Source organism: Aquarana catesbeiana, linkage group LG02 (assembly GCF_042186555.1).
Source record: "Aquarana catesbeiana isolate 2022-GZ linkage group LG02, ASM4218655v1, whole genome shotgun sequence".
Lineage (NCBI taxonomy): Eukaryota > Metazoa > Chordata > Amphibia > Anura > Ranidae > Aquarana > Aquarana catesbeiana.
In genome coordinates this window covers 48839979-48858158 of record NC_133325.1, presented here as the reverse complement: position 1 = coordinate 48858158, position 18180 = coordinate 48839979, and the positions used below count along the sequence as shown (strand labels likewise).

The window sequence follows — 18180 nt, the reverse complement described above, 5'->3', positions numbered from 1 at the left end:
TGCCTCTGCCAAACATGTTTCTGCCTTCAACGTGAATTGACCCAGACTGTTAAATGACCATGCTTTTTGCCTCCCTCCTGAACTGATCATTTGCCCTGCCACTGTACAGCACAGGGGTCTCACATATGTGAGGTGCTCCAGAAAAGGTTTTCCGACTGGAGAAAACATTTTTCTCTGGGTTTTTAGTTTTTTCGGATTAGGGTCTGGAGACTCGGAGGCTTCGTAGAGATTTGGGTGGGAAGAAGCCTCTACCCCTGTACTCAGGTCTTACCTGGCCAAGGCCCAATGTACAAAGTGCTGCCTGCTGCCACCTGAACTGGTCATGCCTCTGCCTGCCACCTGAACTGGCCATGCCTTTGCCTGCCACCTGACCTTGCCATGCCTTTGCCTGCCACCTGGACTGGCCATGCTTATGCCTGTTACCTGAACTGCCTGCTAAACCTTGGACTGTACTGAACCATGTTCATACTTTTCCATATCTGTCTGCTGCCTGGACAATTCCTGGACATTTCCTTTGGCTGTCTGGACAAATGCTTTGGCTGCTCCTCTGGAACGGTATTCCTGCCTGCTAAAACCACAGGTGAGCTTTTTTTTTTTTACCTTTTGCTCAGCAGAATGTATTTTGGGGTGTAATTCTTGGTGTGTACATGCTATGTGTTAGAAGCCTGGAGGTGCTACTTGCATTTTGGGCCTCTGTATGTGGCCAGGTAGTGGAAAAATCTCACACATGGGGTATCGCCATACTCAGGATGAGTAGCAGAATGTATTTTGGGGTGTCATTTTGTCTATGTGCATGCTATGTGTTAGAAAGATCTTCTAAATTGACAACTTTGTGAGAAAATAACAGGTTTTCATTTTCTTTCCACATTTTTCAAAAACTTGTGGAAAGAAATTACATGTTCAAAAGACTCATTATGCCTCATAGAATATACATTGGGTTGTTTTCTTTCCAAAATGGGGTCATTTTGTGGGTAATTCCATTGTCCTGGTGCTCCAGGGCCTTCAAAAATGTGATAGGTACTCAGGAAATGAAATGTGTAATTTATGCCTTTAGAACGCCTGATGGTGCTATATGGATGTTGGGCTTCTGTATGTGGGCAGGCTGTGGAAAAGTCTCACACATGGGGTATCGCCATACTCAGGACGAATAGCAGAATGTATTTTGGGGTGTCATTTTGGCTATGTACATGCTATGTGTTAGAAAGATCTTCTAAATTGACAACTTTGTGAGAAAAAAATAGGTTTTCATTTTCTTTCCACATTTTCCAAAAACTTGTGGAAAGAAATGACATGTTCAAAAGACTCATTATGCCTCATAGAATATACATTGGGTTGTTTTCTTTCCAAAATGGGGTCATTTTGTGGGTAATTCCATTGTCCTGGTGCTCAAGGACCTTCAAAAATGTGATAGGTACTCAGGAAATGAAATGTGTAATTTATGCCTTTAGATCGCCTGATGGTGCTATATGGATGTTGGCCTCTGTATGTGGCCAGGCTGTGGAAAAGTCTCACACATGGGGTATCTCCATACTCAGGACGAATAGCAGAATATATTTTGGGGTGTAATTGCAATTATGCCTGCACCGTGTGTGAGAAATAACTTGTAAATATGACAATTTAGTGAAGAAAAAAAAATCTATATTTCTTAATTTTCCAAAGCATTGTGGGGAAAAAATTTCAACTTCAAAAAATTCACTATGCCTCTTACTAAATACCTCAGACTGTCTTCTTTCCAAAAAGGGGTCATTTGGGGGGTTATTGTACTGTCCTGACATTTTAGGGCCTCGAGAAATGAGATCAGTGCATTAGGCCATCAGTGCATTAGGATTGATACATTTTCAATAATGCGTAATTTTCACAAAAAACAATGATCATACAATTATCAGGATTTTTTTTTTTACCAAAGACATGTGGTAGAATACATTTTTGCCTAAATTTTTGACAAAATTAAATTTTTTTGGTTTCTTTTAAAAGAGAAAGTAGAAAATTTCGTTTTTTTTTCAAAATATTCGCTTTTTTTTGCTTATATCACAAAAAATAAAAAATGAAGTGGTGAATAAATACCACCAAAAGAAAGCTCTATTTGTGTGAACAAAATGATAAAAATTTCATTTGGGTACAGTGTAGCATGACTGAGTAATTGTCATTCAAAGTGAGAGAGCACTGAAAGCTGAAAATTGGTCTGGGAAGGAAGGGGGTGAAAGTGCCCAGTATTGAGGTGGTTAAATCAGTATTTTTTGCTAGAAAATTACTTAGAACCCCCAAACATTATACCTTTTTGTATTAACAGAGACCCTACAGAATAAAATGGCGATCACTGCAATTTTTTATGTCACATGGTATTTGCGCAGCCGTTTTTGCAAACGCAATTTTTTTGGGGAAAAAATCTACTTTAATGAATATTAAAAGAAACAAAACACAATATTTACCACAATTGTTTTGTAAAATGTGAAAGATGATGTTACGCTGAGTGAATAGATTTCTAACATGTCATGCTTTAAAATTGCCCACATTCGTAGGATGGCGACAAACTACGGTACTCAAAAATCTCCATAGGCGATATCCTGCAGTATCTGATGATGTATTGTTAAAGATGTCTGCTTCATATTGCCATGTTACTGTAGTACATCGACTGTCATGTAATGTGAAAGTTAAAAATAAATTTTCTTTTCTGATTTAAAAAAAAAAAAAATCTCCATAGGCGATGCTTTTTACACCTATACAGGTTACCCATTTAGAGTTACAGAGGAGGTCTAGCACTAGGATTACTGCTGTCGCTCTAAGGTTCGCGGTCACATGTGTGGTGCAAACACCATATTATTACGCATGCGTTCGCTTCTGCCCACGAGCATGGAGGAATGGGGGCGCTTTAATTTTTTTTTCTCTTATTTATTTTACTTTTTATTTTTAAACTGTCCCTTTCTCTTTTTTTTTTTTTATCACTTTTATTCCTATTATAGGGAATGTAAATATCCCTTGTAATAGAAATAAGGATGACAGATCCTCTTTATGGAGAGATCTGGGGTCAAAAAGACCCCAAATTTCTTTACCTTTAAAATCAAAAACAAAAATATGATCTTTTGCTTTAAAAAAAAAATATATATATTTACTTTCAGTCTGGACCAGAGCTCCAGTTCTCCAAAGCCATAGAGTAGATCAAAGAGTATGTACTCTTTGATCGCCTATAGGAGCAGGTTGCTCATTTCGGATCATTTCGTGGGTGAACCGGTGAAAATGGTAAGCCTGAGAAACACCAACGAGCGTCGGGAGGGGGGGGGGGGTCACCTTCCGCCACTTCTGAAAGCATTGCAGTGTCTTATGAGCCGCTCAAAATGCTTTCATGGTAAAGCCAGCCACCAGCTGCAACAAAATAGTACCAGGGTTATGGCTGATATCTTGAGCCATAATCCCAGTAAACCACTAGCAAACCGCAACATTTATATACACCATATTGTCAAAAGTATTGGGACAACTGCGTTTACACGCACATGAACTTTAATGGCATCCCAGTCTTAGTCCGTAGGGTTCAATATTGAGTTGGCCCACCCTTTGCAGCTATAACCAAAAGTATTGGGACACCTGCCTTTACACGCACATGAACTTTAATGGCATCCAAGTCTTAGTCCGTAGGGATCAATATTGAGTTGGCCCACCCTTTGCAGCTATAACAGCTTCAACTCTTCTGGGAAGGCTGTCCACAAGGTTTAGGAGTGTATCTATGGGAATGTTAAAGAAGGAAACCATCCAAGTTGATCATAAAGGTTGCCACCATCCTTAGGTTCAAGGATTAAAAAAACCCCAAAATGGCTGATGGGACTTTCAAGGCAACAGAGTAGTTACAAAAAAAAATTATTTTATTAAATACAAATAAAGAAAAATATACAAAATGACAATAAGCATATAGACATATAAGTAGAAAATTATAACAATAGAACCACTAAAAACAATAGTGTAAAGTGGTCATGATGCTTGTGCAGTCTTCCACACGGCCCATATGGGAATGTTTGACCATCCTTCCAGAAGCGCATTTGTGAGGTCCAAATCATTTGGTGGAGGGGGGATTATGCTGTGGGGTTGTTTTTCAGGGGTTGGGCTTGGCCCCTTAGTTCCAGTACAGGGAACTCCTAAGGCGTTAGCATACCAAGACATTTTGGACAATTTAATGCTCTCAACTTTGTGGGAACAGTTTGGGGAGGGCCCCTTCCTGTTCCAGCATGACTACACACCAGTGCACAAAGCAAGGTCCATAAGACATGGATGAGCGAGTTTGGGGTGGAGGAACTTGACTGGCCTCCACAGAGTCCTGACCTCAACCCAATAGAACATGTTTGGGGTGAATTAGAGCGGAGACTGTGAGCCAGGCCTTTTTGTTCCACATCAGTGCCTGACCCCACAAATGCACTTCTGGAAGAATGATCAAACATTAGCATACTGAACCCTATAGACTAAGACTTGGATACCAATAAAGTTTATGTGCATGTATAAGCAGACGTCCCAATACTTTTAACAATATAGTGTACGTTTTTCTGTCGGCCAGTGGTTAAACCCCCTTCCGCCACTACCCCCAGTTCCTTTAAGAGGATCTGAACACTTGAAGGTTTCCTGATTTTGTGACCTCTGTGATGGGCTGCCATGACTAGAAGCTACTGAGCATAAACAATGTTCAGGAGCTGTCCATACAGCGCTAGGAGCACCCAGTGTGCACAGCCTCAGCACAGAAAAGCCGTTCCTCCATGGATGCATACAGTATGTGTAGCTCAGTGTTAAGGCCCAACCACCCAGTAGCCGCATATATGCATATGGCCAGTAGGAACAGGTTAGAGTAAACATGGTATAATATTAATTATGAATAGTCCTCCACGTATCACAGAAAATGTTTACACAGGAGCGCCACTTGGAATGGTTAGAAGACATGCCAAGTACAAGGGAGTGTTCCTTTTAGCCATTTGTTTGTAGAGAGGAGACTTTGTTTCCAGGTGTGTCGCAAGAATCAGAAAAAGTAAAACAAATCAAAAAACAATCACCCAGCGTGGATACAAAAGACCCACCAGCAACATCCTAACCACAGAGGCCGCGGGTTTGCAATCATGGGTGTCAGCGCTCTTATCAATTCCACTTCTGTGGCTTTCCAGTGTGACCGGAGGGGATAATGGATTAGCGGAAAACCTCAGCTAAAGTGCTGACCACACACACAGTGACGGAGCTGATATTCCCCCATTTGTCTAGTAAATGTTAAAGGGTAACTCCATGTTTGTGGGAAAAAGTAGCAAAAAAAAAAAAATTATATAGCATATACAATTGTTACTGTACACAAGTCATATTGTAATTGAATGTTACTAAAAATGACCTTTCCTTTTCAATTTGCAGCTCTGTAATTTTGTGTAAAATGCAATATGGCTACCTGGAGGTGTTCTGTACACAGATGGTGTTTTTCCCAGAAGTCTGCACTAAGATACATGTCAGATATCTATCATCCCCTGCAACAAAAAATGTCATTTTTGGTGAGATACTCTTTTAACTGAATTAGATTGTATAATGTATGGTTCAATATATACACATACCATTTCCGAGAGTTTTTACACATTTTTTTTTCTCATTCTCATTAGGTTACCTTATTAATATTAGCAATATTTATTATTGTTATTATATAGTTTTTGTTTTTTGTTTTTCTCTTTAGCATCCATATTCTCATTTTTGTACAGCGCACATGTTCTCATTTTTGTGTAATTATTTTGACACCCTCATTACTATTGACTGTTTGGTTTTAATAATGACCCAGTGAAGGAGATATTATATCGATATCAGATTGATATGAAAGTCTTCTTATGTTCTTTCTAGCCCTGGTGAAGGGGGCACATAGATCCCCGAAACGCATTGGTTACTTTTTGAATTGTACCCCTGACTTTCAATGGAATAAAGTTGTATCTGGACCTCTTAGCAGTGGTGTGGCGCTTCATTTTTAACCCTTTTTACATCACACTACTGAAAGGAATTCTGGTTCTGGACGACCATCCATGGTTAACTCAGGCAGACCACAGGGATCCTCGGATCCATGAGAGACCACATGAGACACGGAAAACAAGCTGGAGTGTTTTCATAAGATCTCTGTCTTTATTGAATAAAACAATAGTATATATACAAGTAAAAATACATTTCTAAGAGTTATTCAAACTTTACACTCGGTACTTTCTTATCAAGAGTTAGGCTGCTTGACTAGATAACAAGAAATAGCTGATGACTTGCTGACACAGATTCGGCTTAACCACAATATCTCATAGGGTGTGGTTCTATGCAAACTTTTAAGCTGATTATGGCAAAAGCCACACATACAAAAAGTTCACTTATACTTTATGTAAAATGGAAGATGGAGTCAGTTGTTTATACATTCTATTACAATTCCCTCTTAAGTCATGAACATGACTTACTTTCTCTCCACAGTAACATAATTAGCTTTTTTATAGTACGTGCTAAGGTAGGCTTTATTAGCAGCAGTGGGGTCAGGGGTTTGGGTAGCTCTAGCAGTGATACACATTACAAGTTTGAAACATGCATATACCTACTGCATGTAGAGGGGTTAGTCTGTGTCTCATTCCCTAAATTAATAAACACCAGTCAGGGAAAGTACATCTACCCATTGTTGGAAAAGTTACGATGTTGCTTACATATAAACTTGATATGTTGGTTAAAACAACGGGAGGAGTTCCATTTAAAAAGGGTGACATTTAAAGGTACAGCCATAAGGGGAATACAGGCTGTACTAGGATGCAGTTTACTACATATCCAACATTTCTCATACCCTGATTTCTGGGCATAATTATATTTGAATTTAAGAAGCAACATTTTGTCTGTAAAACTATCGGTTTTAACTCCTTCATTATCTGATTGTGCATCTCTCTTGTGTCGGGTATGTGTATTATCGATGGTGTTATTGGGTGACCCACATATTCCTTTAAGGGCAGCCAAATCCTCAGGATGATAAATACAATTAGTTATGATTCATGTTGGTAAGAACACCATCAAAGTCATCAAGAACAAGAGGCCCAAGGCCTTCCCAAAAGTCTGTGGTGTAATAAGCGAGGTCATCTTGTTCAGAGACTCTTTCACCTGCTTCACTCACTGTTAGAGGATTTGTATCACCTGCTTCACCTCTCTGTGCTTTATCTTGCTTCTTAGGTGTTTGGTTCACCTTCTTCACATGACTGGCATGGATCCACCCTCTATCAGAACGGCTGTTCGGGTAACCGCGATCACTGTAGTCAGGGGTCCAAATGGGTACTCTTGATTCTTGGTACGATTCAGTTGCTGGACCACTACGACGTCTCCCACCTGGAGAGGATGAGTAGGTTCCTGTGAAGAAAAAGGAGAGGTGCGAGCAACACATTTTTCAACTCTATCCAAAGTTTCAATCACTTTCTTAACATACTCCTCCTGTATGAGATCAAGATCCCCTCTTTCTAACATTAATGGCTGTCTAGCTCACGGGATGGGGAAGGGTCTACCCATCAGGACCTTGAAAGGGGAGTAACTCAAGATTTTAGAGGGAGTCAATCTTACCTCTGCAAGGACTGCAGGAAGTACCTTTTGCTATCCGTTGAAAGTTCTCCCTGTGGTTTTCCTGAATTTATCTTTAAGTGTCCTATTCATTCTTTTTGCTATCCCTGAACTCTGGGGGTGGTATGGGATGTGAAACTTCCAGTCAATCTTCAGTGTTTTCAATAAATCTTGACCCACTTTGGCTATGAAGGCAGGACCATTGTCTGACTTCATTTGAAGTGGGCAGCCCCATCTTAAGATTATTTCCTGTGTAAGGTTTCTGACTACTGTTTGTGCATCTTGCAACATATGATTTTACTAATGAGGGAAGACCAGGGATGAAAAAATCTTTATCCAATAACCCACATGTAACCTGCCAGCCTCTGTGTCCTACCCCATATTGTGAGATAAATAAGGGCGTACTAGCTACTGGTATGCATGGTCTCCCCTCTTGGCAGTTGAGCTCTGATTCAAGGCTTTTCTGCACTCCTTCAGTGTTCCATTTCCTAACAGGATGGACACAGTGAGTTGTGAGTAGTGTGTAGTGCAGTTGCATGACCCAGGGTGAATGAAGTAGCTATCTCCACAACCATCGCACAGGATGCTAAAGCTCGGAGACACGCCGGCATGCCCAGTACCGGCATAGGCGCAACCCCTGAAAAAAAAATGTAATAGGGCGGAGTTTTCCTCCATGCTCCTGCGCTAGGACTCCCTGGTTGTCCCTGGCAAATAAGTGAAACATCTTACCAGGTAATCCAAGACCAGGAGCTGTGACCATTGCAGTTTTAGGATATACAAATGTAGCGGTGTAGTTGTCACTAATAACAAACATCCACCATATCACCCCACTGCCATATATATCTTGCAGAGACAATGAAGAGTCATTTGCTTTGTTTTGTTTATTGGGGGGTACAACTTGGTTGGGGAAAGGGGTATATGGGATGCCCATAGAACAGAACACTTTGCCATCATATTTAGAGATGTTATAGGTTTTTGCACATAGTTTGAGCCTAAAGGAATGATGCGCATGTTTAGCAGTTACAGTCTTTTTCCTGCATCACCCTGCAGATTATTGCTCCTCTCCTGCGTAACTCCTGCAGACTATTGCTTCCAGAACTTCCTCATCAATGACCGTGTAAAGATGAGGACATCACCCTTGACCGTGTAAGGGTGATGTTCCCAGAAATTCTCTCCTCCTGCACAAACCTATACTGTAGCATATTCGTTTCTTGTCACATCTTATTCTGTAAGCAAAAGAACCCACTCTGAATAGTTTATCATGCTGACTCTGGTTGCTCGCTACTACTAGGCTAGTGGCCTGCAGTACATCTCCCTGGAGGCCCAGTAGTTTAAAAGCATGTTCTGAACGGTGGACTACTGTTCCCAGCTAGCCCAACTTGCAAATCCTGTGCCCTCAGGCCACATCGATTTGACACTACTCCCCACAGTCTCTCCTCTGAACCAGGACTCCGCATCAATGACCATATAATGATGAGGACTTCACTAATGACCGTGTAAAAGTGAAGTTCCCTCACAGACTTCCTGGCACATCCAGCCCTCCACTGTGGTACACTCACCGACCTTTCCCTGCCCCGAGTCCTTGATGGAGAACTTAACCGGGCCGTACGTTCTGACAGCTTCACCTGCCCCTCTGCTACAGGAGTTCCTCATCAATGACCGTGTAATGATGAGGACTTCGCCAATGACCGTGTAAAGGCGAAGTTCCTTCACAGTTCTCCCCGGGCCTCCTCCTATGATCGGTGCACCCCCCCCAGATGGGGGTGCCCTCCTGAGGCTGTCTAGTACTCCATTCTCCACTTCACCCGGCCAACAACTACTCCCAGTGGCCTGTTACCTCAGTTTATATAGAAGGCTCGCCCCCTGCCAATACCAGTTGGGGATTGGTCAGGGCTCCCACATGAGCTGCCTGCCACTCCAGTTCCAGGCCCTGCCCCTCTTCCAGAACATTCTCCCTGGAAGCAGGGGAGGCGCCTCAGAACTAGAGCACAGGTGGTCACACCCACTGCTACACTAACCACTCCCTGCCCCCCAGATCAAAACAGACAGGCCTAGCCTAAAGCATAGGCCTGCCTAAATTTACCTGTGCTGACAGTCTCCCTAGTAAAAATCCTATACTAGCACCTACCTATTGGTAGAGGGTGCTACACAAAAGCATTACACATTTCATTTTACACAATCTGGCATATCGATATTTGTGGCTTTTTTGTTTCAGGAGTTTGTCTTAGTGGGAACAATCAAGTATCCATTGGCGGCAGGAACCAATTATACCAAGAAAAGACAGCAATATCTTTCTTAGTAAGTGGGCGTGGTAGACCCACTAGAGCCGTAGCTCTCTTGTGACTGATTTTTCCCTCTCCTTTAGTGAGCACAAAACCAAGGTATTGAACAGTTTCCTGACACCATTGTAGCTTTTTCCTAGACACCTTGTGACCATTATCTGCTAGCCAATGTAACAGATCTAAACCATCCTCTTTGCATGCAACCTGGCTTGGACTACACAACAATAAATCGTCAACATATTGGAGCAGGACGGAACCATGGCGGGGAGTCCAGGACCGCAAGGTGGCCTGGAGGGCCACTGAGTAGACGACAGGGGAGTCCACATAACCCTGGGGCATTCTACACCATGTCATCTGGCAGTTTCTAAAACAAAATGCAAGTATTGGCTGTGTTTCCTCGTCCACAAGGATGAAAAAAATGTGTTAGTTAAATCAATCACAGAGAAATATTCAGCATTGGATGGAATGGAGGTGAGGAGTGATGGCACATCAGATACTATGGGTGCAATGGGTATAACTAAGTTGTTTATGGCCCTTAAGACCTGCACCAACTATAACTGCCATCCAGCTTTTTAACTGGATTTATAGGTATGTTGTAGGGTGAAACTGAGTTGTTGTTTTTTTTTTAATTCCCTGTTTAGGAAAGTGCGTCACCATCGGAGCAATTCCCTCCTTTATCAATTCGGTAATCAGGCAATGTTATCTTTTACCCATACAAATAAACCACCTACACTCTTCAGACAGGACTCACATGAATGACAGGGGCATAGCGTAGGCACTGGGGCGCTGGTCTTCCTGGCATGCAGGACACAGACAACTAGTTAAGGTACACAAGGAGTCTAGGACAGGAAGGACCCCTAAGGGGATTAACTGAGGAGAATACAGTATGCCCACACTTATAACGAAAGTGAGGGCCCTTGGAACAGCCAAGAGCTGGTAACACCCCACACAATCTTCCTGCACAAATCTTCTCCAGACTCACCCAAAACCATACAATACAAGGCCAGACCTATATTAGCAAATAGCCACGTAAAAACAGACAAACAGGAAACTCTAGGAGCCAATACAGTTGCATTATGACACTGGGCAGGAAACAGTGCTTGAAATACACTTTGGGACACACAGATGTACTGCTAGGGACATTAACATACCTTAGCCTGAGGCAATGAGTGGAGCTTAAACAGCCAGGCATGGCTGGGTGTGTAACTAATTACAATAACAGCAGGCAGTCTTAAGCCTCATATACAAAAATAACATCAGTCCTTTAGCCTCGGTTCACACCAGAGGCGGCACGACTTGCAGGTCGCCTCACCGAGGCGACCTGCACACGACTGCCCGGGCGACTTGCAAAACGACTTCTGTATAGAAGTCTATGCAAGTCGCCCCAAGTCGCCCCCAAAGTCGTACAGGAACCTTTTTCTAAGTCGGAGCGACTTGCGTCGCTCCGATTAGAACGGTTCCATTGTACTGAACGGGACGCTACTTGTCAGGCGACCTAGGTCGCCTGACAAGTCGTCCTAGTGTGAACCGAGCCTGACCCTTTAAAGCCTTGGAACTGCAAGTATCAGCATGGCTGATCTTTGGGAATAGGAAACAGCTATGTAACACCTAAAACATTCACATGTGAAACCCGACAAACCAGGAAAAAGAAAAACAATCTTGTATAAAGTTGTCTGTGGAAGCTGTGATTTCCTTTTGTTCTGAAAGCCATGAAACCCAATTATTGAATCTGAGGGATAAAACACTGATAAAATTTAGTGATAAACATTCAATTTTTCGCCTAGAAATTAAATAAACCACTGTTTATATACCTGTAACAAGTACATTAGCATATGAAAACACAAACATACATTACATTACATTCCATAAAGAAAGTCTTTCTTATTTGTTTTACCAGTGCACTTTTTTTAATATAAAAAAATGTTTGACGTCAAACTAATTTTTACCACGTGGATTTTTTGTTTTACAAATCTTTTATTTAGTCAAAGGGAGAGGTCCATGGACCCATGACACATTACAAACATATTTTCAACATGAACTGAACAATTGAGAGTGTTACACAAGAAAGACAAAACCATGTAGTCATCCCTTATCATTTTAACTTTATAAAAGGTCAACTTTGCCACTGTGAATACACAGAGCAAACATAGACAAGAAGAAGGAAAATTATTATAGAAAGCTGAGAACAGAAAGTAGAGTAGATAGAGTGGGGCAATGGCAGGGTTGGGGAGGAGGGGGGGGGGGAATTATATGTGAAATCTCAAACTATCACGTCTAGGTTATACCTGGATGTATATATAATACTGAGGGGGGAACCGCATTTCCTCAGGGGTCTATCTTTTTCCCCCTATTCTGCAGTAAGGCCAGACCTTCCTCCGAATAGACAAAGTGACCACGTCTCGGAGTATCGCTCTTGTTGGTTTTGTGCTGTAAGAATAAGGTCTTCAAATTTATTGATTTCCTTTACCTTTCTGAGCCACATCCCAACCATCGGAGACTGTAGGGATTTCCACTTAAGCGGGGTGCATGACTTGGCAGCGTCAAGGAGGTGACAGATAATTGACCTTTTGTAGGTCTTCACCGGAACGTCTGAAACGTGAAGAAGGAAAAAGGCCGGGTTATCTGGTATTTGCTGTTCTGTGAATTTCTGTGCAACATTTTTGACCTCTGACTAGAATTGTGTTATATTTGGGCAGGTCCAAAAAACGTGGAGCAATGTACCTCCTTCCTCCTGGCATCTCCAGCATCTATCCAAGGATGCAGGGAATATTTTATTTAACTTCGCAGGTATTCTGTACCACCTGGTCAAGATTTTAAAATTATTTTCTTGCGTCTTCGTGCAGATGGATGATTTGTATGTAAATTGAATAATACGTTGTTTCTGTAGTGGACTGAATGAACAATTCAAGTCTCGTTCCCAGTCAGCAATGTAGCTTAGTGAGTAAGAGCCTGCGGGAGTGATCAGGAGGTTATACATGCACGAGAGTGTGTGTGGCATGATCCCTTCCATTGAGCAGATTTCCTCTAAGGTTGTGAGGGGTTGGTCAAAATTGCTCGGTGGGGGAAGTGATCTAAAAAAATGGGTGATTTGGAGGGCATTCCAGAACTGTAAGCGGAATGGACCCGACTGGTTTACGAGGTCCTGTATCAAGGGCCACTTTTTCTGTATTAGGAAGTGTGAGGTCTGAATACAACTCAGAGATAGTAGTTGTTTGAATGGTTCATCCTGGTAACCCGGAGTAAAGAGTGGCAAAGTTCTGGATGACATGGACCCCTTCTTGAACAAAGAAAGCACACTTTCGTTGTTTGGCCAAGAAGCGGATGGGATTTCACTTCCTTGGGTAAGGATTCGTAGCACCAAGGCGCTCTATTCAAAGGGATAGGGCTCTGACCCTGTTCAAGCTGAATTCACAACTTGAGGGACCCATGTCTATTCCAGTCAACCAATCTACCAAGGTGAACTGCCTGATAGTACTTATGAATGTCTGGTACTGCCAGGCCTCCATATTGTTTCGGCAGCGTGAGTTGTGATCTCTTCAATCGGGGGTGCTTGTGGGCCCATATAAATTCGAAAAACATCTGTCGTATGTGTCGGAAATGGGTGGAGAGGATGTGTACAGGTAAAGCCTGTAGGAGATATATGAATTTAGGTAATATGCTCATTTTAAGGATATTGCAGCAACCGAACCACGAATGTAAGCCGAAGGACCATTTTTGTTAGAAATGACCGGACCTTTGAAAGTAGCGGGGGGAAATTCAGGTCAAACACCCTTGATATGTGGGATGGGATAATTGTGCCTAAATATGTCAAAGCCGTGTTGTTCCATTTTAGCTTAAAGTTCGCCTGCAGTTGTACCTTAAGAGACTGTAGAAGATTAATGCCCATCGCCTCTGATTTTTGAAAATTTATTTTAAGATTGGAAAGGGCTCCGTATTTGTCGATTTCCTTAAAGAGATTTGGGAGGGATATCACAGGGTTGGTAAGGGAAAACAACATGTCGTCAGCATACGCCGAAATTTTATGTTGAGTGTTCCCCACCTTTATGCCAGTAACATCTGGGTTCTTACGCACGGTGCAAAGAAAGGGTTCCAGTGACAGGGCGAAGAGGAGGCAGACAATGGACATCCCTGACGCGTCCCGTTGGAGATTGGAAAGGGATCTGATAAGACTCCATTTGCTCGGACTCTGGCTGTGGGTTTACAGTATATTGATGAGATCCATTGAGTCATATGGACTCCGAATCCGGCATACTGAAGAACTGCGAGCATAAAGTTCCAATTCACCCTGTCAAAGGCCTTCTCCGTGTCCGTGGCCAGAAGCACACAAGGGGCTCGGGATTTATTCACCATGTGTAGTAGGTTAAGCACCTTGGTGGTGTTGTCCCTAGCCTCTGTAGCGGGAACAAAACCTACTTGATCTAAATGAATTAGATGTGGTAAATGTTGCTGGATTCTGATTGCAAGAACCTTGGTAAACAGCTTGAGGTCGGTATTGAGCAGGGAGATTGGCCAATAGTTCCCACAGGAGGTTGGATCTTTCCCTTCCTTTGGAATAACCGCAATGTGTGCTTGCAATGATTCCACTGCAAAAGGAGAGGCGGGGCCTACCGTGTTAAATAGTTTAACTATATACGGACTTAGAGACGCATAAGGGTTTTATAGTATAGGATGGTTAGTCCATCTGGGCCGGGGGCCTGCCCAGGTTTGGATGCCGCTATCTCTCGCTGTACTTCTTCAATCGTGATAGGGTCTTCCAGAGCTTTACCACGTGGATTTTATGTATGGTATACCTTTATACCAAAACTATTGTTCACCATGGTTAAAAAAAATTAAGCAGCTCAAAAAACAAACATTTTTATAAGTTCCCATCTCTACAAGAAAGTTATACTTCGCCATAACACATTGGAAAACTCTTTAAAACTGTTTCTTCTATGAAAACAAAGATTACAGTTTAATACACATATTTGTACGTTACTAAGGGGTAATTTTACTCTTTACAGTTCACTCAGCTCACTCAATTTGTATGACACTACAGCTGTTTACACACACACACACAAGCAATGCAATTTAACCTGTGACAAAGAAAGGGAGGGAGCTCCTTAAACTATAAGACAGCATTCCTTATTTTTAAACTTTAATCGTCAGGGAAAAAGGCTTTTTTTTTTACGTCACTAATCATTTAACATTTCACTTTACTTATTTTTATCAATTTTATTAACTGCTTTGGGTGTGGCTCCAATGACCACATGATTAGCCACCCCAGCAAGTGTTTAAATTAACGATTTTTAGCTCACAGTTTTTAGATTAACTTTTCTTTTAGAATGAGCAAACATAATATTTTCCATTTTCTTTTTCATAATAAATTTACCACAGTGCAAAATAACTACACATTGCACATGATTTTACAATTTTAAGTCAATATTTACCCAAGTTATATAGATCAAATTGTTCACGGTTTTAAGTCAGAAATAAACATTTTTAGTCTTGTAATTGTGGCAATGTTACATCACTTTAAAAAATACATAACAAACACAAAATAAATCATCATGCAACCAATATTCAATCTGTGTTATCAACTGTTTTGTTGATACAGCACTTTAGGCATATTAATACAACTAACACGACATGACATAATCCATGGATCTCACACACCTCTACACAAGCATAACTCACACTTAGCCAACTACAACCTGTAGACAAAAATATTAGCACATTTCTCTACTAAAACTGTTCTTTCCATGCCTACCTATACTTTGTTTTGTGTATGGTGGAGGGTTGAATGGGAGGGGAGGGGCAGTTGGGTCTGATCTCTTCTTATCTGCCTCATCCTTTTGTTTCTTACTATTTCTCTGAAACCAATAAGGGGCATATTTTAACCAGTTCTCTTCCTCTTTTCTCATGTATTCTGTGTCCCACTGAGTGGGACACGGAATAACATGGGAAGGTTTTCTTGTTCTCCCAGACATAATCCCTACACCATACCTATGTGGAATTCATCATTATTTCCTTCTTGAGGGAATGGGTCACTACTGTGCATACTTTCTGTCCACCCAGCTAAGTTAGATACCCAGGGGTTAATAAACTCATAATTTGTTTCACATACTCTAGCTACATAATCTTTACAATTCTCCCCAGGGTTTGGAGGAGGTGGGAGATCCTTTCCCTGCAACTGACCCATTATCACAATTACAGTGAAAGAAAGACTGCCTTACCTTGCAGTTTCAGTTCACACCATAAATCATCTTATACTCCTATGTGATAGATAAGAAAAGCAAGACAGAGATGTGGTCTTTAATTTGCAAAATCCTTCAAAAAGGACAGGTCCAAAGACCTCTTTAATTTGCAGGCCTTCCAAAGGACAGGTCTACCAAAGACTGTTTTAACACTTATAAGGCATGGTCTGTCACCTTTCTAATAAATTTAATGGACTAAACTTTTATCAGAGCTGAGGGAAGGAAACAATTCGTCAAAATAAGACAAAATGTACTTACTTGCCCCAGGTGATTACTTTATGCTGGACTGAGTCCCCATTTTGAAAGGAATTCTGGTTCTGGACGACCATCCTTGGTTAACTCAGGCTGACCACCGGGATCCTCGGATCCGTGAGAGACCACATGAGACACAGGAAACAAGCTGGAGTGTGTTCATAAGATCTCTGTCTTTATTGAATACAACAGTAGTATATATACCAGTAAAAATACATGTCTATTCAAACTTTACACTCAGTACTTTCTTATCAAGAGTTAGGCTGCTTGACTAGATAACAAGAAATAGCTGATGACTTGCTGACACAGATTTGGCTTAACCACAATATCTCAGTGGTTGACTTTGATTCCAGAGAAGAGTCAAATAGAATTTCTGTTGCAAGGATTTTTTAGAGATAACAAATGCTCAACCTCTCTGGTAGTGGTTTGAGGTGCTATGAAGGCCTATTTACGAGGCGTGATAATTAAATAAATAGCCAGCATTAAAAAGTCAACCAGTCTACGAGAAGAGGAGGTAATGCAAAGAGTGAAGCAGACAGAACAGGAGTTTATAGTAGATTCTTCAGAAGAAAAACGTGTAGGTTGGCAAGAAGCTTAGAATCTATATAAAAATGTATCTATAGATGAGGCAGAAAACAGTAGATATTTACATAGTCAAAAACATTATGAAATGGGGGAGCAGGTGGGCATATGCTGGCTATGATAACACGGAATCAAGAAGGTCTGACTGGAATAGCTGCCATTAAAGATATAAAAGGCGAAGTGGTATATGACACAGAGAGTATCCAGAGTATATTTATGGATTTCTATATACGGCTTTATAAATCTGAAATTTCAAATAAAATAAATCAAAGTAAACCATTTCTGGATAACTTAGTCCTACCTAAACTGACACCAACAGAAAGTGAATTTTTGTATCAATCTATAACTTTGGTAGAGTTGGAAGAGGCAGTGAGGCAAATCCAAAATAATAAAGCTCCAGGAATGGATGGACTCCCGGTGGGAGATATATAAAATATATGGTCAGACATTATTGCCAGAATTACTTGAAGTTCTGAATGAAGCGTAAATTAAACAGGAACTCCCTAAATCAATGACTGAAACAATAATAATAGTAATTTTAAAACCTGATAAAGACCCATTAAAACCAGACTCATATCGTCCAATCTCTCTCCTTACATCTGATGTTAAGATCTTAGCCAGGGTATTAGCAAATAGGTTATCCAAATATATTAAAACTCTGATTCATAGAGACCAATCAGGGTTTATTCCATCTAGATCCGTGGCAACAAATATCCAAAGACTCTTTTTGAATTTACAACTATCCATGGATAATGAGGGGACTGGTGCCATTTTATCCCTTGATGCGCGAAAGGCTTTTGATATGGTGGAATGGGAATATCTATGGGCAACACTGAGTGCCTTTGGTATTGGTCCAGGGTTCTTATGTCACGATTTTCTCTTGTCTAGGGGGACTAGACAAGGTTGCCCTCTGTCCCCATTGTTGTTTTCCCTAGCATTGGAACCATTGGCTGTGGCCATAAAACAGTCGGAGGGAATTGTAGGGTTTTGACGCTCGGGAAGGGAAGAAAAAATAGCTTTATATGCGGATGACGCCCTTATTTTTTTGGGTGACACTGTAGACTATCTGAAGGAACTTATGATACTTGTCTCTGTATTTGGCTGGTTTTCGGGGATTCGTATCAATTGGGAGAAATCAATATTGTTGCCTTTGCATGATGTGAATATCTCTTTACCAAGTGGCGCTACACAAATACAAATAAAACATAAATTTAAATATCATGGGATTGAGGTAACACGAAATGCGCAGGACTATATTGACTTGAATCTCAAACCATTGT

The 18180-nt window shown here is 41.2% G+C and overlaps 1 long non-coding RNA gene across 1 annotated transcript; it reads right to left on the bottom strand.

Annotated features, from left to right (window-relative positions):
* Positions 1-6084: 6084 nt before the first annotated feature.
* On the bottom strand, positions 6085-16491 carry LOC141126850 (uncharacterized). Its single transcript, XR_012241454.1, has 3 exons — positions 16325-16491; positions 12301-12422; positions 6085-7347 (listed from the first exon to the last, which is right to left on the bottom strand). It is a non-coding gene; the product is annotated as an uncharacterized lncRNA (long non-coding RNA).
* Between the last annotated feature and the right edge of the window lie 1689 nt (positions 16492-18180).